This window comes from Heptranchias perlo, chromosome 20 (genome assembly GCF_035084215.1).
Source record: "Heptranchias perlo isolate sHepPer1 chromosome 20, sHepPer1.hap1, whole genome shotgun sequence".
Taxonomy (NCBI): Eukaryota; Metazoa; Chordata; class Chondrichthyes; order Hexanchiformes; family Hexanchidae; genus Heptranchias; species Heptranchias perlo.
This window is the reverse complement of record NC_090344.1, coordinates 5,292,599-5,319,455: the sequence shown is the minus strand read 5'-3', so window position 1 is coordinate 5,319,455 and position 26,857 is coordinate 5,292,599. Positions and strand designations below refer to the sequence as shown.

The window sequence follows — 26,857 nt, the reverse complement described above, 5'->3', positions numbered from 1 at the left end:
GAAATTAGGAGATCAAGGAGGGGCCATGAAATAACACTGGCGAGCAAAATAAAGGAAAATCCTAAGATGTTTTATAAGTATATTAAGGGTAAGAGGATGACTAGGGAAAAAATAGGGCCCATTAGGGACAAAAATGGCAATGTGTGTGGAGCCGGCAGATGTAGGAGGGGTTCTAAATGAATTTTTTGCATCTGTTTTCACTATGGAGAAGGACGATGTAGACATAGAAATACGGCAGGGGGACTGTGATATACTCGAACATATTAACATCGAGCAGGAGGAGATATTGGCGGTTTTAGCAGGCCTAAAAATGGATAAATCCCCAGGCCCGGACGAAATGTATCCCAGGCTGCTGTGTGAGGCAAAGGAGGAGATTGCGGGGGCTCTGACACATATATTCAGAACCTCTCTGGCCACAGGGGATGTGCCAGAGGACTGGAGAACCGCTAATGTAATACCATTATTCAAGAAGGGGAGTAGGGAAAAACCGGGGAACTACAGGCCAGTGAGCCTAACATCAGTGGTAGGAAAATTATTGGAAAAATTCTGAAGGACAAAATTAGTCTCCACTTGGAGAAGCAAGGATTAATCAGGGATAGTCAACATGGCTTTGTCAAGGGAAGATCATGTCTGACTAATTTGATTGAATTTTTTGAGGGGGTGACTAGGCGTGTGGATGAGGGTAACGCAGTGGATGTGGTATACATGGATTTCAGTAAGGCATTCGATAAAGTCCCCCACAGGAGACTGGTCAAGAAAGTACGAGCCCATGGAATCCAGGGTGCCTTGGCACTTTGGAAACAAAACTGGCTTAGTGGCAGAAGGCAGAGGGTGATGGTCGAAGGTTGTTTTTGTGACTGGAAGCCTGTGGCCAGTGGGGTACCACAGGGATCGGTGCTGGGTCCCTTGCTGTTTGTGGTCTACATTAATGACTTGGATATGAATGTAAAAGGTATGATCAGTAAGTTCGCTGATGATACAAAAATTGGTAGGGTGGTAAATAGCGAGGAGGATAGCCTCAGTCTGCAGGACGATATAGATGGGTTGGTCAGATGGGCGGAACAGTGGCAAATGGAATTTAACCCGGAAAAGTGCGAGGTGATGCACTTTGGAGGGACTAACAAGGCAAGGGAATACACAATGAATGGGAGGACCCTAGGCAAGACAGAGGGTCAGAGGGATCTTGGTGTGCAAGTTCACAGATCCCTGAAGGCGGCGGAACAGGTAGATAAGGTGGTAAAGAAGGCATATGGGATACTTGCCTTTATTAGCCGAGGCATAGAATATAAGAGCAAGGAGGTTATGATGGAGCTGTATAAAACACTGGTTAGGCCACAGCTGGAGTACTGTGTGCAGTTCTGGTCGCCACACTACAGGAAGGATGTGATCGCTTTGGAGAGGGTGCAGAGGAGATTCACCAGGATGTTACCAGGGCTGGAGCGCTTCAGCTATGAAGGGAGACTGGGAAGATTGGGTTTGTTTTCCTTGGAGCAGAGGAGGCTGAGGGGGGACATGATTGAGGTGTACAAAATTATGAGGGGCACAGATAGGATGGATACTAAGGAGCTTTTTCCCTTCGTTGAGGGTTCTATAACAAGGGGACATAGATTCAAGGTAAAAGGCGGGAGGTTAAGAGGGGATTTGAGAAAGAACTTTTTCACCCAGAGGGTGGTTGGAGTCTGGAACTCACTGCCTGAAAGGGTTGTGGAGGCAGGAACCCTCACAACATTCAAGAAGCATTTGGATGAGCACTTGAAATGCCATAGCATACAAGGCTATGGACCAAATGCTGGAATATGGGATTAGAGTAGACAGGGCTGATGGCCGGCGCGGACACGATGGGCCGAAGGGCCTCTATCCGTGCTGTATAACTCTATGACTCTATGACAGTGGTGACACAGACCGTGCGCGGCTCCAGTGGCGCAATTGGTCAGCGCGCGTTACTTCCACAATAATTATACGCTCGAGAAATGCTGGGGTTGTGAGCTCCAGCGCCCTCGAAAGTAGTTGAAACTTCTCAACATTTTGACTGGAGTTCAAGGTACAACTGGTTCCATAACGCATCGACTTCTTCATGTCCCCATGTGGGCACTGAGGCTCCTCTGGCCGACCGTCTTGCAATAGCAGGTGAGAGTTTATTTGTTAAAAGGAGGGAGAGAGGGCAATTGGCGACAACTGAAATGGTGAAGCGGCCGGCACGACATCTTTAAATCGAAAGAACCAAAAACACAATTCTTCTTTCCGTGAAGCAGGTTTTCATCGGTTTGAAGTGTCGTGTCGGGAAAATTCGGGAGGTAAGTCTGCTGCCTGGTGTCACGGTGTATCGGGTGAAATTATTCAGCTTTCAATTGTTGATCGGCTGAAAGGTCGAGAGGCCTTTTCCAGCTCCCGTGTGGAACAAGTTTAGCTTTGGAGCCATTGGGTAAAGTGTTGTTTTTAATTACTGCTAACGAATGACAAGACATTTTGTACAAACAAGAAGAATTGCAAAATCACGAGTTCGCTGGCCATGTTTCTTTCACCATGTTCAACAGAAACAAGGATTCTCCTCAACACGTTGCTGAAAATTGTTTCAAAGGGACACTCTCCCGAATTCGACATCGACAGGGATAATTCAGAGTCCGACCATGAATCTGTATGATGGAAGCTAATCCAACAGCGAGCCTGGATAGCTCAGTCGGTAGAGCATCAGACTTTTACGAACGGGTAGTGATCTGAGGGTCCAGGGTTCAAGTCCCTGTTCAGGCGAAAACTTTTAAAATAGCTGGCAAGTTCTGCTTTTCCAGCGGAGCAAAATCAGCGAAAGGAGCAAGAGTTGGCCATCCAGTCCCTCGAGCCCACTTCGCCAATTTGATGAGGTCATCGCTGATTTTCGACCTCAACTCCACTTTCCTGACCTGTCCCCATATCCTTTGAGTTCCTTCGTGTCCAGCATTCTATCTATCTCAGTTTTGAATCTATTCAATGGCTCAGCATCCACAGCCCTCTGGGGTCGAGAATTCCAATAGTTCACAACCTTCTCAGTGAAGAAATTATTCCTCATCTCTGTACTGAATGGCCGGCCCCTTATCTTGAGATTATCACCATTAGCTCTAGACTCTCCAGCAAGGGGAAACAGCATCCCAGCATCTACCCTGTCAAGCCCTCTAAGAATTTTATATGTTTCAATGAGATCACCTGATTATTGAAAACTGCAGAGAATATAGGCCCATTCTACTCAATCTCTCCTCACAAGACAACCCTCTCATCCCAGGAATCAATCGAGTGAACCTTTGTTGCATCCACTCTAAGGCAAGTGTATCGTTCCGCAGGTAAGGAGATCAAAACTGTACACAGTACTCCAGATGTGGTCTTACCAAACCCTATATAATTACAGCAAGGCTTCCTTATCTTTGTACTCCAACCACCTCGCAATAAAGGGCAACATACCATTTGCTTTCCTAATTGCTTGCTGCATCTGCATGTTAACTTTCTGTGATCCGTGTGCAAGAGCACACAAATCCCTCTGAATACCAACATTTCGCAGTCTCTCACCTTTGAAAAGATATTCTGCTTTTCAATTCTTCCTACCAAAGTGAATAACCTCACATTTCCCCACGTTATAATTCATCTGCCAACTTCTCGCCCACTCACTTAACCTGTCTGTATCACTTTGCATCCTCTTTGCGTCCTCCTCACAGCTTACTTTCCCACCTAGTTTTGTATCGTCAGCAAACTTGGATACATTACACTCGGTCCCCTCATCTAAGTCATTAATATAGATTGTAAATATCTGAGGCCCAAGCACTGATATTCACGGCACCCCACTAGTTACAACCTGCCAACCCGAAAATGACCTGTTTATTCCGACTTTCTCTTTTATGTACATCAACAAATCCTCAATCCATGTTGATATATTACCCACTATCCCATGAGCCCTAATCTTGTCTAACAAACTTTTGTGTGGCACCTTATTGATTACCTTTTGAAAATCCAAATATTCTATATCCACTGGTTCTCCCTTATCTACCCTGCTATCTACACCCTCATAACCTCTAACAGAGTTGTCAAACACGATTTCCCTTTCACAAAACCGTGTTGCATGTGCCTAATCATGTTATGATTATCTAAGTGTCCTGTTATCAAGTCCCTAGTCATAGATTCTAACATTTTCCCTCCTACTATTGTCAGGCTAAATGTCTTGTCGTTACCTGTTTCCTCTCTCCCTCCTTTCTTGAATAGCGGGGTTACTTTTGGTACCTTCCAATCCATGGGGACCTTTCTAGAATCATGGGAACTCTGGAAGATAAAACCAATGCATCCACTATCTCTGCAGCCACCTCTTTTAAAACCCTGGATGTGGGCCACCAGGGCCAATGAATTTGTCAGCTTTTAGTCCCATTAATTCCTCCAGTACTTTTTCATTACTAATCTTCATTGCTTTAGGTTCCTCACTCTCATTAGAACTTTGGTTCCCCAATAGTTCTGGTATGATTTTTGTGTCTTCTACTATGACGACAGATACAAAATACTTGTTTAACGTCTCTGCCATTTCCTTATTCTCCAATATAAATTCTCCTGTCTCTGTCTCCAAGGACCCATGTTTACATACGCTAATCTCTTCCTTTAAACATTCTTAAGAACATAATAACATAAGAAATAGGAGCAGGAGTAGGCCAATCGGCCGCTCGAGCCTGCTCCGCCATTCAAAAAGATCATGGCTTATCTGATCCGAACCTCAAATCTAAATTCATGTCCAATTTCCTGCCCGCTCCCCGTAAACCCGAATTCCCTTGTAGAAGCTCTTACAATTCATGTTTACATTTCCTGCTGGTTTAGCCTCTTTCTATATTCTCCCATTTTAGCAATTTCTTGGTCATCCTTTGCTGATTTCCAAAACCCTCCTAATCCTCAGGCTTACTACTCTTTTTGGGAAGAATATAAGCCTCTTTTACCCGAATTCCATCATTAATTTCTCCACTTTTCCGGTGGTGTTTTTAATCCTCAAGCGAATGTAATTTTGTTGAGAAATTATGAATTATTTCTTTAAATGTTCGCCATTGATTATCTACCATCATATTTTTAATCTAATTTCACAAACCATCTCAGCCAACTCACCCCTCATAACTCCGTTATTGGTTTTGTTCAGATTTAAGACCCTAGTTTCGGACTTAACGACATCATTCTCAAACTCAATCTGAAATTCTATCATTTTATGATCATTCTTCCCCAGAGGATCATTTACTTTCAGATTACTAATTAATCCAGTCTCATTACACAATATTAGATCTAAAATAGCCTGTTCCCTTGTTGGGTCCTCGACATATTGATCTAGAAAACTGTCTCGAATGCATTCCATCAACAAAAAACAGCTTATCTTGAGTTGCGAACATGGTGTCAACACGATAGGATGATTATGACTGGAAGACACGGCCAGATCTGCCAGGTGAATTAAATGTTTGCTGCAAACACGGAGAATTAATGAAACCAAGACTTCCCTGCAGAGCAAGGAGTTGGAAAGAAAGATGCTGGGCATTGAGAGGCGAAGGATTTTGTAGATAGCAGGATGAATGGACAAAAGGATCTCAACTCCCTGCTTCTTTTCTACACTGATAAATCGAGACAAAAATATCATCTCCGTGCTTCTTTCAGATAATGAATGTCTTAATGCTCAAGAGATCGCTGATCCAAGCCAATTATCTCCACTCGCACTCTCCTTCCAATCTTGCACACGTTGCTCAGCTTTGAAATTATGCATTTTTTCACACTGGGATTCAATTTGAAGAAAACGATGCTGTGATCAGCTGGTGTTGTTCCGGAAATGGAGTAAAAGAAGATACATAAAAGGCTAATGATAACAGTGACTGTTCGAACACTGTGAGCTACATTTAAAGGTTCTTCATCATTTAAAGTGTCAGGCAGCAGATCTTTTCCAAATCATGACAGAAATGGCAAGAAAATTTCATGCAGACTTTGATCAACGGCACGACTTTCGAACAGGAGGCATTTTACAGAAGGCAAGAAAGTGCATTGTTTATCGCTCTTATGGGTTGTAAAATTGAAGAATGATGGGCTGCTGGCTGTTCAGGCAGGAGCGGTGAAATTACTCATGTTGATCAGGAGCGAGCTTTGTGCTCAGTCGAGGGAATTTGGTTGGTGCTATTTTGAACCACACCAGGAAAGTCAAGTTCCCTGATCGGGAATCAAACATGGTACCGCGGCGGCGAGAGCGCCAAATCCTCAGCACTAAACCACGAACGAATCTGCTGCAATTTTCATTAAAGCAAGCAGTCCAACGTTGCCTTTCCGACTTGTCCCTTTGAAACTCACGTCACTTTCGCCCCAGACAAGTTGCTCGCACAAAATGGAATTTACTGTTAGAACATGAAAGCCTTTTTTCTGACAACGACAGCACCAAGTGCGGGTCGGCAGGGACATGAAATGGACAGTGAGGGGAAATATTACCTCAAGCTGCTGGTGAAACTGTTTCCATTTCCAAAACGCACGCACCGAATCAGTGAAACTCCTCGGAAATTTACAAGTCAACGCAGGGTTGTCATGTCTCACATGAAGCAACTGACACACACAAGATTCTGTCATCACCTGCCATCTCCTTCTGTTTCTGTCACTACTTTATCTCGAGCTTCCTCTGCACCTCCACATGCCGTTGAAGTAGATGTTCAAAGTAAATACAGAGACTTAACGAGAAAAAAACCTCAACTGGAAATGAGGAGAGGGGAAGAATGATGCTGGGCATTGAGAGACGATGGATTTTGCAGATACCTGGATAAATTGACACAACGACCTCATCCCCCTGCTTCTTCGGATACTGAATATCTTAATGCTCAAGAGATGTTCACACTGCCCCAGGCCCATTTTCTCCAGTCGCATCTCCCACCAATCTTGCCTATGTTGCTTCGCTCTGAAATTGTGCATTTTTTCACACTGCGATTCCATTTGATGAAAACATTGCTGTGATCAGCTTGTGTTGTTAAGGAGATGGAGCACAAGAAGATACATGGAAGGCCAATGATAACAGTGACTGTTCAGACACAGTGAGCTGCAGTTAAAGTCGGCAACATTTAAAGTGTCAGGTAACAGATCTTTTCCAAATCTTGACAGAAATGGCAAGAAAACGGAACGCGGACTTTGATCAATATCACGACTTTCAATTCGTAGACATTTTATACAAGGCAAGAAAGATTTACAAGGATGTTGCCTGGACTGTAGAATTTTAGCTAAGAGGAAAGATTGGATAGGCGGGGGATGTTTTCTTTGGAACAGAAGAGGCTGAATGCAGATTTAATTGAGGTGTACAAAATTATGAGGGGCCGAGTGTGGATTGGAAGGACCCATATCCCTTCACAGAGAGGATAGTAACCAGGGGCATAGATTTAAAGTGATTGGTCGGAGGATCAGTGGGGATTTGAGGAGAAATTCTTTCGCCCAAGGTCTGTGGGGTCTGCAACTCACTGCCTGAAAGGATGGTTGAGGCGGACACCCTCATCGCATTTAAAGAGTACGTGGGAATGTACTTGAAGTGCTGTAAACTATAAGGCTACAGACCAAGAGCTGGAATGTGGGATTAAGCTGAACAGCTCTTTTTCGGCTGGCACAGACATGATGGGCCGAACGGTCTCTTTCTGTGCCGTAAATTTCTTTAATTCTTTGATTCTAATTAACAGTAAGCAGGGTAGTTCAGGGGTCATGAGAACGCTACTGAAGAAAAATAACTGCTGCGCACCAAGCAATGTGTCCTTGTAAACCACAGACTGGGGAAGTTCCAGCTCCAGTGACGGGATACTGATGTAAGGGGCAGTCGGGACTGGAGACACCGGAGATCAAACTCAGGGCGCCTGAGGTTCCATCCAGCAGGATCATCTCGTGTGAACGGGAGACTTGTATATTTACTCTGGTGCGGTAGAGGAAAGAGAATTTGCTCATATATTTCTTAATAAGGTATTAATGTTGCTGACTCTCAAACTTGTTAATTAATAAGACAACGTATTAGTTATAATCTTCAACCCCGAAGTCTCTCTGCTCCTCTATTTTAAACTTTGACCATTTAGTTTACATTTCATCTCATTTTTCTTCCTCTCAAAATGTATGACGTCACATTTCTCTCCATTAAACTTCACCCGCCTGTTTCCGAACCTGTGAACGTCACAATGAAGTCACTGACTCCTCTCCACAGTTCCCCACGCTGCCAATTTTGGCGTCATCTGGAGATTTTCACCTTGTGTCCCACATACCCAAGTTCAGATCATTCTCTGTATTGAGAAGAGCAATGGTCCCAACACTGACCCTGGGGGACACCACTGTTTTCATCTCTCCAGTCTGAAGAACATCCATTAACCACTACTCCATGTTTTCTGCCCTTTCCACAACTTCCTATCAATACTGCCCAATTCAATTTAATACCGTGAGTATTAATTTTATCAACAAGCCTCCTTTCCGACATCTTATCAAACACCTTTTCACAATCCATCTACACAACCTCCGCTACATTCCCTTTATCAGTAGACTTGAGATATCTCAAATAATCCATGTTGGTTGTTCTTAATTAATGTGTTTTTCCAACAAATGTTGAAATGTTTGCTCCACCTCATCTGGTTTCATTTATTTCAAACCACAACAGAAAGGTCGAGTTTTCTACTGGAGCTTCAGATAAATTAATTTTTTACGATGATGCTTCAGACAAAAACGGACATCTGGGCTTAGACCCGCCCATTCAGTGCCGCAACTCCCGCCCCTCACACACTCCGATTGGTTGGAGGACCAACTGTCCGCTCATCCCTCCAGTCAATTTACCATAAGACCATAAGAGATAGGAGCAGGAATAGGTCATTCGGCCCCTCGAGCCTGCTCAGCCATTTAATGTGATCATGGCTGATCTGATTTTTACCTTAATCTCCACTTTTCCGCCCTTTCCCCATATCCTTTAACTCCCTCGCTGATCAAAAATTTGTCGAACTCAGCGTTGAATGTGTTCAATGACTCAGCCTCCGCAGCTTTTTGGGTGAAGAATTCCAAAGATTCACGGCTCTCTGGGAGAAGAAATTCCTCCTAATTTCCGTCTAAAACGGGCGAACCCTTATTCTTATACTATGCCCCCTCGTTTTAGATTCCCCCATGAGGGGTAACATCCTCTCAGCATCTACCCTATCAAGTCCCTTCAGAATCTTGCATGTTTCAATAAGATCTCCTCTCATTCTTCTAAATTCCAATGAGTATAGACCCACCCTGTTCAATCTTTCCACGTAAGACAAACCTTCCATACCCGGAATCAACCTACTGAACTTTCTCCGAACTGCCTCCGATGCAAGTCTGTCATTCCTGAAATAAGGGCACCAGAACTGTACGCAGTACCTCAGATGTGGTCTCACCAGCATCCTGTACAGTTGTAGCATGACTTCCCTGATTTTACACTTCATACCCCTGGAAATTAAGGCTAATATTCTGTTTGCCTTCCGGACTACCTGCTGCAACTGCATGTTCACTTTTGGTGTTTCGTGTACAAGGACACCCAGATCCCTCTGTTCCACAGCATTTTTTAGTATTTCTCCATTCAAACAATATTTTGCTTTTTTATTTTTCCTCCCAATGTGGATGACTTCACATTTTCCCACATAAGATTCCATCTGCCAAATTTTTGCTCATTCGCTTAACCAGTCAACATCCCTTTGCTGACACTTTGTGTCCTCATCGCATGTTGCTTTTCCACCTATCTTTGTATCATCAGCTAATTTGGCCACAAGACGCTCTGTTCCATTATCAAAGTTATTGATATATATTTTAAATAGTTGAGGTCCCCAGCATTGATCCGTGCGGTACCCCACTAGTTGCAGGAAATTCCTATAAATTTCCGCTCCCCCTAATGGTCCGGAATTCTCCTTAATCACCAGGACGGAGTTAATAGTGAGACTGGCGGTCCTGCGGTGCAGTTGGAAAATAAACATTAATTGAACCCGTCAGTTGCAACATTTAATAAAACGAAATTAATATAAGTTACCGACAAAATATTTTCTGGATTTCTGCAAAGTGGGGGGGGGGGCGTCTACGCTATGTGTTTTTCCGGTTTAAATGGCACGAAGGGCTGGGGTTTCAGTTTATTTTATTATCCATGGTCCAAACGCGATCTCACTGCTTCATTGTCTTTGCTTTTCGGCTAGATATTAAGACCATCAATGGCGGCGGGATCCCCCAGCATGCCGGGCGGTAGAGATTGTGCCCTATCTGAATCAGTGGAGCACAGTGCGCAGGCGCAGTATGACTCATTATCGGGCAGCGTGTCCTGAGCATGCGCGGCCAGTCGAGGCTGCGGGAGGAGCGCGTTCGGTGCAGGTCAGAGGATCGGAGCAAGAGGATCAATAAACCCCGGGGCCCGGGTCCGGGCTCAGGCCCAGGCTCAGGCTTCACAAACCCCGAGTGCGGCCCCAGACCCGAATATAAAACAGTGAACATTATCCCCCCTCACTACCCGCCGGTTTCCGGTTTCTCCCGTTTCGCTCCGGACCAACTCTGAACTAAAGGCCGCGGCCCCGCGCATGCGCGGTGTAAACTGGGAATTCTCAGGGAGCGTCTGTAAATGAAGGATAAATGGAGATCGGTCAGGGAGCGTCTGTAAATATAAGAGAAATGGTGTTCGGTCAGGGAGCGTCTGTAAATATAGGAGAAATGGTGATCGGTCAGGGAGCGTCTGTAAACAAAGGAGAAATGGTGATCGGTCATGGAGCGTCTGGAAATGACGGTGGAATGGTGATCTGTCAGGGAGAGTCTGTAAATGAAGTAAAAAATGCTGATCCGTCAGGGAATGTCTATAAATGAAGGAGAAGTGATGGTGGGTCAGGGAGCGTCTGTAAATGAAGGAGAAATGGTGATCGGTCAAGGAGCGTCTGTAAATGAAGGAGAAATGGTGATCGGTCAGGGAGTATCTGTAAATGAAGGAGAAATGGTGATCGGTCAGGGAGCGTCTGTAAATGAAGGAGAAATGGTGATCGGTCACGGAGCGTCTGTAAATGAAGGAGAAATCGTGATCGGTCAGGGAGTGTCTGTAAATGAAGGAGAAATGGTAATCGGTCAGGGAGGGTCTGTAAATGAAGGAGAAATGGTATTCGGTCAGGGAGCATCTGTCAATGAAGGAGAAATCGTGATCGATAAGGGAACATATGCAAATGAGGGGGAAATTGTGATCGGTCAACGAGCGTTTGTAAATGAAGGAGAAATGGTGATCATTCAGGGAGCATCGGTAAATGAAGGAGAAATGGTGATCAGTCAGGGGGAGTCTGTAAATGAAGGAGAAATGGTGATCATTCAGGGAGCATCGGAAAATGAAGAAGAAATGGTGATCTCTTTTTCTTTCGTCATCCAGGGAGCTCTAGCTTTGGATGCTATTCCTTTCCTCCTCGTGGGAATCTGTCTACTCTCGACCAAACCCACTCCTCCTCGAAGGCCTCCCACTGTTCAATTACTGTTTTGTTGCCAATTTTTGATACCAATCCACCTGGACAAGATCCCATTTTAACTCATGAAATTAGCCCTCCTCCAGTTAGGAATTTTCACATTTGACTGTCCCTTGTCCTTTTCCATAACTGTTCTAAACCGAATGAGATTATGATCACTGCTGCCCCACTGAAACATGCTCCACCTGCCCCACTTCATTCTCCACACCGAGCCCACTGCTGTACTCGCATTCACTCTCTCATACTCACTCTCTCACATTCACTCTCTCACATTCACTCTCTCACATTCACTCTCTCACACTCACTCTCTCACACTCACTATCTCACACTCACTCTCTCACATTCACTCTCTCACATTCACTCTCTCACCATTTCACTCATGGTTTAGTACCACTGAAAGATGATTTGATGGGTTTGGATTTCAGCACAGCGAGGAGGGAGAGTTAGTGGGACGGGGATTTACAGCTTTGAGGAATAAGAGAGGAAAGAATGTTCCATAGAACGACGAGTTATCTGATCTGAATTTTTATCCTGTACTTACAGTGATAACTTTTATAATCTCCTTTCACAGGTTATTGGAAGGGGAGGATTTGCAGACAGGAAACTCAAACCAAAGACCACGTCAAGATCTGACAGAGTTACTCGATTCATCAGGACCTGAATATCATCGGCCTTTGAATGTGGAAGGAGAAATGTTTGTCTGTTCTATCTCTGGGAGAAGATTTCAAACATCAGTGTGAGTGGAAAAGCACCAAGACACACACACCCGAGTGAGAGTGTTCCAGTGCACTGACTGTGGAAAGAGCTTTAACCAGTTACATAGCCTGAAAAAACATCACACCATTCACAGCGGGGAGAAACTGTATACGTGTTGTGTGTGTGGACGAGGCTTCAACTGATCGTCCAACCTGGAGAGACACAAGGTCACCCGGACCACGGAGAAACCGTGGAAATGTGGGGACTGTGGGAAGGGATTCAATTACCCTTCACTGCTGGAAATTCATCGACGCAATCACACTGGGGAGAGGCCGTTCACCTGTTCCGTGTGTGGGAAGGGATTCACTCAGTCAGACAGCCTCCTGATGCACCAGCGATTTCACTCTGATAAGCGACCTTTTAAATGTTCGGACTGTGAGAAGAGGTTTAAAAGCAAAAGTAATCTGCTGACACACCAACGCATTCACACTGGGGAGAGACCGTTCATCTGCACCGTGTGTGGGAAGGGATTCACTCGGTCATCTCAGCTTCTATCACACCAGCGAGTTCACACTGGGGACAGCCCATTCACCTGCTCCGTGAGTAAGAATAGATTCACTCAGTCATCACACCTTCTGCAACACCAGCGAGTTCACTCTGATGAGAGACCTTTTAAATGTTCTGACTGTGAGAAGAGGTTTAAAAGCAAAAATCATCTGCTGACACACCAACGCGCTCACACAGGGGAGAGGCCGTTCACCTGCTCCGTGTGTGGGAAGAGATTCACTCGGTCATCCATCCTGCTGGCACACCAGCGAGTTCACACTGGGGAGAGGCCGTTCTGCTGCTCCGTGTGTGGGAAGGGATTCACTCATTCATCATACCTTGTGCAACACCAGCAAGTTCACACTGATGAGAGACCTTTTAAATGTTCTGACTGTGGGAAGAGATTTAAAATCAGAAACGAACTACTGAGACACCAACGAACTCACACTGGGGAGAGGCCGTTCACCTGCTCCGTGTGTGGGAAGGGATTTACTTGGTCATCCACCCTGCTGAGACACCAGCGAGTTCACACTGATGAGAGACCTTTTAAATGTTCTGACTGTGAGAAGAGGTTTAAAAGCAAAAGGAATCTGCTGTCGCACCAACGCACTCACACTGCGGAGAGGCCGTTCACCTGCTCCGTGTGTGGGAAGGGATTCACTCGGTCATCCACTCTGCTGACACACCAGCGAGTTCACACTGGGGAGAGGCCGTTCATCTGCTCTGTGTGTCAGAAGAGATTCACTCATTCATCACACCTTCTGTCACACCAGCAAGTTCACACTGATGAGAGACCTTTTAAATGTCCTGACTGTGAGAAGAGATTTAAAATCAGAAACGAAATGGTGAGACACCAACGCAGTCACACAGGGGAGAGGCCGTTCACCTGCACCTTGTGTGAGAAGAGATTTACTCGGTCATCCAACCTTCTGTCACACCAGCGAGTTCACTCCGATGAGAGACCTTTTAAATGTTCTGAGTGTGAGAAGAGATTTAAAAGCAAAATTTATCTGCTGACACACCAGCGCACTCACACTGGGGAGAGGCCGTTCACCTGCTCCGTGTGTGGGAAGGGATTCACTCGGTCATCCACCCTGCTGAGACACCAGCGAGTTCACACTGATGAAAGACCTTTAAATGTTCTGACTTTGGGAAGAGATTTAAAATCAGAAACGAACTGCTGACACATCAACACATGCCCATTGGGGAGAAACTGTTCACCTGCTCCGTGTGTGGGAAGGGATTCACTCGATCATCCCACCTTCTGAGACATCAACTTGTTCACACGATTGAGTGACCTTTTAATTCACTGACAGTGAGAAGAGCTTTAAAAGCAGAAATGAACTGCTGACACATCAACACATGCCCATTGGGGAGAGACTGTTCACCTGCTCCGTGTGTGGGAAGGGATTCACTCAGTCATCACACGTGCTGAGACACCAGCGAGTTCACATATGACTGCAGGGGTTGGATTCTGCTGTTAATCACATCCAGGACTGAACCATGTTCATTCTGACAGTTGGGGTTTGTTTCTTCTGATGTCAATAACCCCTATAACTGGGCTGGAGTTTAATATTCTGGATATCTATTAAATAAATCAGATTTGTTTTAAACACCTTGTTGTAGATTTTAGTCTTTCCCACCTGAGTGTTTAGCATCACCTGACTGGAGCTCAGAAAGGACAATCTGGGGGGAGCAGAACTTCAGCCTGGACACAGTCCTTCAGGGCCACACTGAGAGGGGCAAACGGCACTTTGGTCTTTCTCATCTCTCTTCTCTGACAGCAAAGTCTCCGTGCGGAGTCCAGTCTAAAAATGACTGTGGTAATTATTCTATGAAGATTTAACCTGTTTGTGTGACAGTCCTGAGTCTACCATTTAAGGCAGGCTTTAACTCATTTAAAATAAACCCGTTAAAAATAAATGATTTAAAGTCTGCATCAAAATAGCAGTGGGAGGAGTTCACAGGAGCCTGTTAACTGCTGGTACAATTATACAACAGTCATTCGATCTCCAGATAAAGAAGGACCTGCAGTGTGTTTCCAGAATTCATGGTTTTATTGCTGTGTGCGTGTTAGACACCAGGATCACTAAAAATACACGACCCGGACCATCCACAGGGTGGGGGCGATCCCGACAGTTACTCTGGGATCACTCCCACTGCGGAACTCCACCACTGACCCTGCTGAAGGTTGCAGGCTCAGGGAGTGGGGCCTCCAGGAGTGGACTGCAAGATAGCTGACAAATATATGCTGAGGTACCAGAGGAATCCTTACTAAGGAACGTCTGGGGTTTTACTTGTCAGTGTGGGTCTAGCGGTGAATGATTCTTGACTCCCCGAACTGTCTTACAGTCAGATCAGGATGAATTCAGTTGACAGGAGAATTGGGACAAATATCACCCACAATCGAGGGAGACACAAGCAGCCATTAGAGAAGCTAAGAGATCTTTGAAAAGAAGATGGTGCACAAATGTGCTAATAATAGCAAACGCCTTTCCAGCTACGTCAGGAGTCAGAAGACCATTAAAGATGGTTTAGGGCCACTGAAAGACAGTTCAGGGCTGATTCCCGGGCTATGGCAGAGCTGTTAAATGACTATTTCTCATCAGTCTACACTCCTGTAGATGATGCTCAGATTCCAGCTGTGGGATGTGCTGTCAACAATAACATCATAAATATTAAAATAGAAAGGGACGTGATCTTGGATAAAATATGAAATCTTAAAATAGGTTTAGCTCCAGGTCCAGATGATATTCACCCCCGGGTGTTTAAAGAGATGGGACGGGTGCTCTGTGAGCCCCTTGCCTGTATCCTCAACAGCTCAATAGAGTCAGCGATAGTCCCCTGAGATTAGAAGGTAGCTCACATAGTTCCAATTTTCATTATGGGGGACAAAATTGAACAGCAAAATTGAAGTCAATGGGAATCGGGGGAATACTCTCCAGTGGCTGGAGTCATACCTGGCACAAAGGAAGATGGTAGTGGTTGTTGGAGGCCAATCATCTCAGCCCCAGGACATTGCTGCAAGAGCTCCTGGGTCCAACCATCTTCAGCTGCTTCTTCAATGACCTTCCCTCCATCATAAGGTCAGGAATGGGGATGTTCACTGATGATTGCACAGGGTTCAGTTCCATTCCCAACCCCTCAGATAATGAAGCAGTCCGTGCCTGCATGCAGCAAGACCTGGTCAACATCCAGGCTTGGTCAGATAAGTGGCAAGCAACATTCGCGCCAGACAATGACCATCTCCAACAAGAGAGAGTCTAACCATCTCCCCTTGACATTCAACGGCATTACCATCACCGAATCCCCCACCATCAACATCCTCGGGGTCACCATTGACCAGAAACTTAACTGGACCAGCCATATAAATACTGTGGCTACAAGAGCAGGTCAGAGGCTGGGTATTCTGCAGCAAGTGACTCACCTCCTGACTCCCCAAAGCCTTTCCACCATCTACAATGCACAAGTCAGGAGTATGATGGAATACTCTCCACTTGCCTGGATGAGTGCAGCTCCAACAACACTCAAGAAGCTCGACACCATCCAGGACAAAGCAGCCCGGTTGATTGGCATCCCATCCACCGAGCACCAATCACACATCCCACCACAAGATCTTTAATATCCCGTCTCATACCCGGCCACCATCTCATTTATCCAAATTTTTCCTCCATATCTTCCCATTTAGGGTATCCGCCTGCGTTAGAGCCACGGATCCACTGCATTTCCGAATCGAATTGGGAACCTCTTGAAGTAAATCACTCTCCTCCTCACAGTTTATTATCCTCACTGTTCACTGCACTTTCAAGTTTGGAAATTGTGCCCTGTATACTCAGGTCCAAGTCATTAATATATATCAAGAAAAGCAGTGGTCCCAGCACCGACCCCTGGGGAACACCACTGTACACCTCCCTCCATTCTGAAAAACAACTGTTCACCACTACTCTCTGTTTCCTGTTATTGAGCCAATTCTGTATCAATGCTGCTACTGCCCCTTTTATTCCATGGGCATTAATATTGATGACAAGCCCATTATGCGGCACTTTAACACCTTTTGAAAGTCCAAACACACCACATCAACTGCATTGCCCTCATCGACCCTCTCTGCTCCTCATCAAAAAACTCTATCAAGTTAGTTAAACACAATTTGCCTTTCACAAATCCGTGCTAGCTTTCCCTAATACTTGTCCAAGTTACTGCTAATTCTATCCCGGATTATCGTTGCTAGAACTTTCCCCACGACCGAGGTTAAACTGACTGGTCTGTGGATGCTGGGTTTTATCTTTCACCCTTTCTTGAACAAGGGTGTAACATTTGCAATTCTCCACTCCTCTGGCATCACCCCCATATCGAAGGATGTTTGGAAGATTATGGCCAGTACCTCTGCAATTTCCACCGTTACTTCCCTCACTAACCGAGGATACATCCCATCCGGACCAGGTGATGTATCTACTTTAAGTCCAGCCAGCCTTTCAAGTACCTCCTCTTTATGAATTTTTAGCCAATCCAGTATCTCAACTACATCTTCCTTGACTGACATTCTGGCAGCATCTTCTTCCATGGTGAAGACAGATGGAAAGTATTTATTTAGTACCTCTGCCATGCTCACTGCCTCACAATGCTACTTCCTCACTATAATTGTGACGAGTGGTGCAATGGATAACGCATATGATTATGGATTAGAAAGCAAGAGGTTCGATTCCTACTTGGTTTGGGAATTTTTTTGCAAACTGTACATTATTTTATTGCTTTCAATACCTTGCAAACTGTCCAACTTGGTGGTGCTGCCTGGCTCCAGACCTGGTAAGTGCCTTCTTAGTGCAGCAAGCAGTGCATCAGTGTCATAATCTGAAGGTCCTGAATTCAATCTTCAGAGAAGGCATCAGGGATTACAAAGCTTTTTTTCCATCTCTCACCTCATCTTTCCATCTTTGGTGCAGAGCAAAATCAAGAACTTTTGCTGACTGCAGCCCATCAAAAGATGTTCTGCCCCTTGACCTCTCTGTACTCAAACACACAGTAAAGTTTAGGAAGTACATGGGCTATGGACTCGCTGACAACACTCTTCTTTCTGTATAATTGCACCAAGACAATCGGTGAGTGGAGAATATAATCAATGATCCCACTACTTCTCACATGACAAGTGAGCGCTCTACCAGTTGAGCTAATTCCTCGTTTGCTGTTTGTAAATCGTCCTTCACAGTTCCCGCCTCGCACTCGCCTCCAAGCTGCTCCACGACCAGCAGAGAAATCTTGATTTGGGTTGCCGCTCCTTGAATATATTAAATAATTTGCTCCAATCGGCGTTATCGAGCATCAGCAAGTGAGGAACAGCAGAACGGGAAGCCGCAGTAATCATGAATGATGCTGAGAAGAGCCCGAGCCTGCGGAAGGAAGACGAGGTCACCGGAAAGCAACGGCCGCCCGAGCTTGAGGGAGCAGCGTCAGCCCTGTCTGACTGACTGATCGAAGACCTTTTTGCCTGAAATTGAGGGCGATTTGAAGTGTTGCTGCTCAAAGGCACTCCCTGCTGGTGAGCAGAGGGAAATACTCGAGTGAAACAGCCGTGCTCGGGCACACACAGAGAGCTTTAAGGTTTGAGAAAGGAAAAGTGGTGTCCTGTGACTCAGTGGCAACATGTTAATCTGTAAACTGCCGTTAAAGTTCAGAGAGCGACCTTGAGGTAATTGCTGCTTATTCCAAAAGCACACTCACTCCTTCGAGCCGGAATTGAACCAGCGACCTAAGGATTACTTCAATTGTTTAATTCACTACAGTCCTCCGCTCTACCAGCTGAGCTATCCAAGGGAAGTGATACAAAAAAATTGTCTTTGGTGATTGTTCACCGTGCGCCTGTTGACATGTTCAGACTCGTGGAGTCCGGAGCTGATCGAAGACTTATTTTGCCTGAAAGTGAGAGCTGAGTGTTTTGAAGTATTGCTGCTCAAAAGCACTCCCTGCTGGTGAGCAGATGCAAAACAGCCTTGTTTGGGCAGACACAGAAAGTTTTAAAGTTTGAGAAAGGAAAAGAGGCGTCCTGTGCCTTCATGGCAACATGTTAATCTGCACGTTGCGTGTAAAGTTAAGAGAGCGACCTTGAACTAATTGCTGCTTATTGCAAAATCACGCATACTCCTTCGAGCAGGAATTGAACAAATGACGTAAGGATGACTTTATCTTATTTTCCACGACAGTCTTGTCGCGCTACCAGCTGAGATATCGAAGGGAAGCGGCAAAAATATTTCACTTTGGTGATTGTTCACCGTGCACCTTTGACACACCCGGACTCGTGGATTCCAGTGCTCATGACTGAGGCTGACTCGGTACCTGCTCATACCGCAGCGCTGTGGGAATGTGAGCTGCTCTGTGTTCTCCACAGCCTGGGCCAGTGACACAATGAATAATGTGACTGATTATTGATCTGGAGATTTTGGGTTTAAGTTTACGGAGGGTGTCAAGTGGAAGGCCGGGCCTGGAGAGCATTGGAATAGTCGAGTCTAGAAGCAAACAAAGGCACGGATGAGGGTTTCAGCAGCAGAACTTCATTCTGGCAGTTGGGATTTGTTTCTGCTGATGTTAATAACCGCTATAACTGGGCTGAAATTCAATATTCTGGATCTATGTCAAATAAATCAACTTTGTTTCAAACGGAATGGTTCAATTACTTGCTGAATTCAAGATAAGAGACTAATTGATGTCCTAATTACCGATTATTATGCCTATTCTCCTTTCTCACTGCAGATTATTTCAGCTCGCATACCTTCAATTACTCTCATGGCCAAGTCCCAGTTCCCCGGTCCTTCCTGATTGCCTTATCCAGCCTTCAGATCCATGGAAGGTATCGGTAATGTACCCGGGATCACTAAACACAAAACCCAGTCTGTGAATCACTTTCAGCTACTGGACTTATCGTGTGTCCCACAGCATCTCTCTCACCTTCAATGCGTGAATAGAGCATCAGGCCTGGAAATCTCGTCTTCAATTTAAATACACTCATCAAATGTATTTAACAAAATACAAACAAGTAAACACATCACGGACCAATAATCCAGCACTAAATTCAAAGGAGTAAGTCTGTTATCAAACTCCTTGAGTGGACAGAATAAAGAAAAATCCCAACTCTAAGATTCCCTCGAATCCTTTGCAAATACCTTACAAATCTTGACAATAATCAACAAGTCAAATTTAATGTTGACCTTTATCTTGAGTGGGGTTGGAATACAGAAGTGATGCTTCAGTTGCAAACAACCTTGGTCAGACCCCATCTGGAGAACTGGGCACTGAACCGAGAGAGAGATCAATCGGCCTTGGGAAAGATACAGTGCAGATTCACCAGAATGATGCCGGGGTTAAAAGGATTAAATTATGAGGATAGGTGGCATGAACTTGGTTTTTATTCCCATGAGTTTGGAACATTGAGATGTGATCTCACCGAGGTGTTTAAAATAATAAAGGTATACAATAAGGTAGATACAGAGAAATGATTTCTTCTGGAGGGGGAATCCAGAACAAGTCAGCAATATTATCAAGAAAAGCAGTGGTCCCAGCACCGACCCCTGGGGAACACCACTGTATACCTCCCTCCATTCTGAAAATCAGTCATTCACCACTACACTCTGCTTCATGTTATTCAGCCAATTCTGTATCAATGCTGCTACTGCCCCTTTTATTCCATGGGCTTCAATCTTGATGACAAGCCTATTATGCGGCACTGTATCAAACGCCTTTTGAAAGTCCATACACACCACATCAACCGAATGGTCCTCATCGACCCTCTCTGTTACCTTGTCAAAAAACTGTATCAAGTTAGTTAAACACGATTTGCCTTTAACAAATCCGTGCTGGCTTTCCCTAATCCTTGTCCAAGTGACTGCTAATTCTATCCCGGATTATCGTTGCTAGAACTTTACCACTACCGAGGTTAAACTGACTGGTCTGTAGATGCTGGGTTTTATCATTCACCCTTTCTTGAACAAGAATGTAACATTTGCAATTCTCCAGTCCTCTGGCATCACCCCCATACCAAGGGATGTTTGGAAGATTATGGCCAGTACCTCTGCAATTTCCACCGTTACTTCCCACAGCAAAGTAGGATGCATCCCATCCGGACCAGGTTACGTTTCTACTTTAAGTACAGACAGCCTTTCAAGTACCTCCTCTTTATGAATTTTTCGCCAATCCAGTATCTCAACGACATCTTCCTTTACTGACAATTTGGCAGCATTTTCTTCCTTGGTAAAGACAGATGCAAAGTATTTATTTAGTGCCTCCGCCATGCCCACTGCCTCCTATTGCTACTTGCTTACTCTATCCTGGGCCAGTGGTGCAATGGATAACGCATTTGACTAAAAATCACAAGATTATAAGTTCGACTCCAATTAGGCTTGGATTTTTTTTTTGCAAACTGTGCATTATTTTATGGCCTTCAATACCTTGTAAGCTGTCCTACTTGCTGGTGCTGCCGGGCTGCATACCTGGTAAGTGCCTTCTTAGTGCAGCAAGCAGTGCATCAGTGTCATAATTTGAAAGCCCTGAATTCAATCTTCAGAGAAGACATCAAGGAATACGAAGCTTTTTTTTCCATCTCTCACCTCATCTTTCCATCTTTGCTGCAGAGCAAAATCAAGAACTTTTGCTTGCTGCAGCACATCAAAAGATTTGCTGCCCCTTGACCTCTTTGTCCTCAAACACACAGCGAAGTTTAGGAAATACATGGGCTATGGAATCACTGACAACACTCTTGTTTCTGTAGAATTGCACCAAGACAAACGGTGAGTGGAGAATATAATCAATGATCCCACTACTTCTCACATGCTAAGTGACAGCTTTACCAGTTGAGCTAATTCCTCGTTTGCTGTTTGTAAATCGCCCTTCACAGTTCCCGCCTCGCACTCGCCTCCAAGCTGCTCCACGACCAGCAGAGAAATCTTGCCTTGGGTTGCCGCTCCCTGAATATATGAAATACTTTGCTCCAATCGGCGGTATTGAGCATCAGCAAGTGAGGAACAGCAGAACGGGAAGCCACAGTAATCATGAATGATGCTGAGAAGAGCCCGAGCCTGCGGAAGGAAGATGAGGTCACTGGAAAGCAACAGCCGCCCGAGCTTGAGGGAGCAGCGTGAGCCCTGTCTGACTGACTGATCGAAGACCTTTTTGCCTGAAATTGAGGGCGATTTGAAGTGTTGCTGCTCAAAGGCACTCCCTGCTGGTGAGCAGAGGCAAATGCTCGAGTGAAACAGCCGTGCTTGGGCAGAAACAGAAAGCTTTCAGGTTTGAGAAAGGAAAAGTGATGTCCTGTGACTCAGTGGCAACATGTTAATCTGGGAGGTGCCTGTGAAGTTCAAAGAGCGACCTTGAGGTAATTGCTGCTTATTCCAAAAGCACACTCACTCCTTCGAGCCGGAATTGAACCAGCGACCTAACAATTACTTCAATTGTTTAATTCACTACAGTCCTCCGCTCTACCAGCTGAGCTATCGAAGGGAAGTGATAAAAATTGATGTCTGTGGTGATTATTCACCGTGCGCCTGTTGACATGTTCAGACTCGTGGAGTCCGGTGCTGATCGAAGACTTCTTTCACCTGAAAGCGAGAGCTGAGTGTTTTGAAGTATTGCTGCTCAAAAGCACTCCCTGCTGGTGAGCAGAGGCAAAACAGCCTTGTTTGGGCAGACACAGAAAGTTTTGCGGCTTGAGAAAGGAAAAGAGGCGTCCTGTGCCTTCATGGCAACATGTTAATCTGTAAGGTGCCTGTAAAGTTAAGAGAGCGACCTTGAACTAACTGCTGCTTATTGCAAAATCACGCATACTCCTTCGAGCAGGAATTGAACAAATGACGTAAGGATGACTTTATCTTATTTTCCACGACAGTCTTGTCGCGCTACCAGCTGAGATATCGAAGGGAAGCGGCAAAAATGTTTCACTTTGGTGATTGTTCACCGTGCACCTTTGACACACCCGGACTCGTGAATTCCAGTGCTCATGACTGAGGCTGACTCGGTCCCTGCTCATACCGCAGTGCTGTGGGAGTGGGAGCTGCTCTGTGTTCTCCACAGCCTGGGTCAGTGACACAATGAATAATGCGACTGATTATTGATCTGGAGATTGTGGGTTCAAGTTTACGGAGGGTGTAAAGTGGAAGGCCGGGCCTGGAGAGCATTGGAATAGTCGAGTCTAAAAGCAAACAAAGGCACGGATGAGGGTTTCAGCAGCAGAACTTCATTCTGGCAGTTGGGATTTGTTTCTGCTGATGTTAATAACCGCTATAACTGGGCTGAAATTCAATATTCTGGATCTATGTCAAATAAATCAACTTTGTTTCAAACGGAATGGTTCAATTACTTGCTGAATTCAAGATAAGAGACTAATTGATGTCCTAATTACCGATTATTATGCCTTTTCTCCTTTCTCACTGTAGATTATTTCAGTTCTCATACCTTCAATTACTCTCATGGCCAAGTCCCAGTTCCCCAGACCTTCCCGAGTGCCTCTCCCAGCCTTGGGATCCAGGGAAGGTATCGGTAATGTACCCGGGATCACTAAACACAAAACCCAGTCTGTGAATCACTTTCAGCTACTGGACTTATCGTGTGTCCCACAGCATCTCTCTCACCTTCGATGTGTGAATAGAGCATCAGGCCTGGGAATCCCGGCTTAAATTTAAATACACTCAGCAAATGTATTTAACAAAATACAAACAAGTAAATGCATCACGGCTCAATAATCCAGCACTAAATTCAAAGGAGTAAGTCTGTTATCAAACTCCTTGAGTGGACAGAATAAAGAAAAATCCCAACTCTAACATTCCCTCGAATCCTTTGCAAATACCTCACAAATCTGGACAATAATCAACAAGTCTAATTGAATGTTGATCTTTATCTTGAGTGGGGTTGGAATACAGAAGTGATGTTTCAGTTGTAACGAACCTTGGTCAGACCCCATCTGGAGAACTGGGCACTGAACCGAGAGAGAGATAAATCGGCCTTGGGAAAGATACAGTGCAGATTCACCAGAATGATGCCAGGGTTAAATAGATTAAATTGTGTGGATAGGTGGCATGAACTTGGTTTTTATTCCCATGAGTTTGGAACATTGAGATGTGATCTCACCGAGGTGTTTAAAATAATAAAGGTACACAATAAGGTAGATGCAGAGAAATTATTTCTTCTGAAGGGGGAATCCAGAACAAGTCAGGAATATATATCAAGAAAAGCAGTGGTCCCAGAATCGACCCCTGGGGAACAGCACTGTATACCTCCCTCCATTCCGAAAATCAGTCATTCACCACGACTCTCTGCTTCATGTTATTCAGCCAATTCTGTATCAATGCTGCTACTGCCCCTTTGATTCCATGGGTTTCAATCTTGATGACAAGCCCATTGTGCGGCACTATATCAAACGCCTTTTGAAAGTCCATACACACCACATCAACCGAATTGTCCTCGTCGACCCTCTCTGTTACCTTATCAAAAAACTGTATCAAGTTAGGTAAACACGATTTGCCTTTCACAAATCCGTGCTAGCTTTCCCTAATCCTTGTCCAAGTGACTGCTAATTCTATCCCGGATTATCGTTGCTAGAACTTTCCCCACTCCCGAGGTTAAATTGACTGGTCTGTAGTTGCTGGGTTTTATCTTTCACCCTTTCTAGAGCAATGGTGTAACATTTGCAATTCTCCAGTCCTCTGGCATCACCCCCATACCTAGGGATGTTTGGAAGATTATGGCCAGTACCTCTGCAATTTCCACCGTTACTTCCCTCAGCAACATAGGATGCATCCCATCCGGACCAGGTGACGTTTCTACTTTAAGTCCAGCCAGCCTTTCAAGTACCTCCTCTTTATGAATTTTTAGCCAATCCAGTATCTCAACGACATCTTCCTTTACTGACATTCTGGCAGCATCTTCTTCCTTGGTGAAGACAGATGCAAAGTATTTATTTAGTACCTCTGCCATGCCCACTGCCTCCCACTGCTACTTACTCACTATAACAGGGGTTAGTGGTGCAATGGATAACGCATCTGATTACAGATCAAAAGATTGTAAGCTCAATTCATACTTGGCTTGCATTTTTTTTTGCAAACTGTGCATTATTTTATGGCTGCCAATACCTTGCAAGCTGTCCTACTTGCTGGTGCTGCCTGGCTCCAGACCTGATAAGTGCCTTCTCAGTGCCAGCAAGCAGTGCATCAGTGTCATAATCTGAAGGTCCTGAATTCAATCTTCAGAGAAGGCATCAAGGATTACGATGCTTTTTTTTCCATCTCTCACCTCATCTTTCCATCTTTGCTGCAGAGCAAAATCAAGAGCTTTTGCTGACTGCAGCACATCAAAAGATTTGCTGCCCCTTGACCTCTCTGTACCCAAACACACAGTGAAGTTTAGGAAGTTCATGGGCTATGGACTCAATGACAACACTCTTGTTTCTGTATAATTGCACCAAGACAATCGGTGAGTGGAGAATATAATCAATGATCCCACTACTTCTCACATGCCAAGTGAGCGCTCTACCAGTTGAGCTAATTCCTCGTTTGCTGTTTGTAAATCGCCCTTCACAGTTCCCGCCTCGCACTCGCCTCCAAGCTGCTCCACGACCAGAAGAGAAATCTTGCCTTGGGTTGCCGCTCCCTGAATATATGAAATACTTTGCTCCAATCGGCGGTATCGAGCATCAGCAAGTGACGAACAGCAGAACGGGAAGCCACAGTAATCATGAATGATGCTGAGAAGAGCCCGAGCCTGCGGAAGGAAGACGAGGTCACTGGAAAGCAACAGCCGCCCGAGCCTGAGGGAGCAGCGTGAGCCCTGACTGACTGACTGATCGAAGACATTTTTGCCTGAAATTGAGGGCGATTTGAAGTGTTGCTGCTCAAAGGCACTCCCTGCTGGCGAGCAAGAGGCAAATGCTCGAGTGAAACAACCGTGCTCGGGCAGACACAGAAAGCTTTCAGGTTTGAGAAAGGAAAAGAGGTGTCCTGTGACTCAGTGGCAACATGTTAATCTGGGAGGTGCCTGCAAAGTTCAGAGAGCGACCTTGAGGTAATTGTTGCTTATTCCAAAAGCACACTCATTCCTTCGAGCCGGAATTGAACCAGCGACCTAAGGATGACTTTAATTGTTTAATTCACTACAGTCCTCCGCTCTACCAGCTGAGCTATCGAAGGGAAGCGATAGACAGAATTGTCTTTGGTGATTATTCACCGTGCGCCTGTTGACATGTTCAGACTCATGGAGTCCGGTGCTGATCGAAGACTTCTTTCACCTGAAAGCGAGAGCTGAGTGTTTTGAAGTATTGCTGCTCAAAAGCACTCCCTGCTGGTGAGCAGAGGCAAAACAGCCTTGTTTGGGAGACACAGAAAGTTTTGCGGCTTGAGAAAGGAAAAGAGGCGTCCTGTGCCTTCATGGCAACATGTTAATCTGTAAGGTGCCTGTAAAGTTAAGAGAGCGACCTTGAACTAACTGCTGCTTATTGCAAAATCACGCATACTCCTTCGAGCAGGAATTGAACAAATGACGTAAGGATGACTTTATCTTATTTTCCACGACAGTCTTGTCACTTGACCAGCTGAGATATCGAAGGGAAGCGGCAAAAATGTTTCACTTTGGTGATTGTTCACCGTGCACCTTTGACACACCCGGACTTGTGGATTCCAGTGCTCATGACTGAGGCTGACTCGGTACCTTCTCATACCGCAGTGCTGTGGGAGTGTGAGCTACTCCGTGTTCTCCACAGCCTGGGCCAGTGACACAATGAATAATGCGACTGATTATTGATCTGGAGATTGTGGGTTTAAGTTTACGGAGGGTGTAAAGTGGAAGGCCGGGCCTGGAGAGCATTGGAATAGTCGAGTCCAGAGGTAAACAAAGGCACGGATGAGGGTTTCAGCAGCAGAACTTCATTCTGGCAGTTGGGATTTGTTTCTGCTGATGTTAATAACCGCTATAACTGGGCTGAAATTCAATATTCTGGATAAATGTCAAATAAATCAACTTTGTTTCAAACGGAATGGTTCAATTACTTGCTGAATTCAAGATAAGAGACTAATTGATGTCCTAATTACCGATTATTATGCCTATTCTCCTTTCTCACTGTAGATTATTTCAGTTCGCATACCTTCAATTACTCTCATGGCCAAGTCCCAATTCCCCTGGCCTTCCTGAGTGCCTTTTCCAGCCTT

General features: G+C 45.1%; 4 non-coding genes across 4 annotated transcripts; 1 reads left to right on the top strand and 3 right to left on the bottom strand.

The window, feature by feature from the left end:
* Nucleotides 1-2,662: 2,662 nt before the first annotated feature.
* On the top strand, nucleotides 2,663-2,748 carry trnak-uuu (transfer RNA lysine (anticodon UUU)). The gene is given in 2 exon segments: nucleotides 2,663-2,699; nucleotides 2,713-2,748. It is a non-coding gene; the product is annotated as a tRNA-Lys (tRNA).
* A 15,650-nt stretch (nucleotides 2,749-18,398) lies between these two features.
* Nucleotides 18,399-18,491, bottom strand: trnay-gua (transfer RNA tyrosine (anticodon GUA)). Its single transcript has 2 exons — nucleotides 18,455-18,491; nucleotides 18,399-18,434 (listed from the first exon to the last, which is right to left on the bottom strand). It is a non-coding gene; the product is annotated as a tRNA-Tyr (tRNA).
* A 3,582-nt stretch (nucleotides 18,492-22,073) lies between these two features.
* On the bottom strand, nucleotides 22,074-22,166 carry trnay-gua (transfer RNA tyrosine (anticodon GUA)). The gene is made up of 2 exons: nucleotides 22,130-22,166; nucleotides 22,074-22,109 (listed from the first exon to the last, which is right to left on the bottom strand). It is a non-coding gene; the product is annotated as a tRNA-Tyr (tRNA).
* Nucleotides 22,167-25,750: 3,584 nt separating this feature from the next.
* Nucleotides 25,751-25,843, bottom strand: trnay-gua (transfer RNA tyrosine (anticodon GUA)). Its single transcript has 2 exons — nucleotides 25,807-25,843; nucleotides 25,751-25,786 (listed from the first exon to the last, which is right to left on the bottom strand). It is a non-coding gene; the product is annotated as a tRNA-Tyr (tRNA).
* Nucleotides 25,844-26,857: the final 1,014 nt, after the last annotated feature.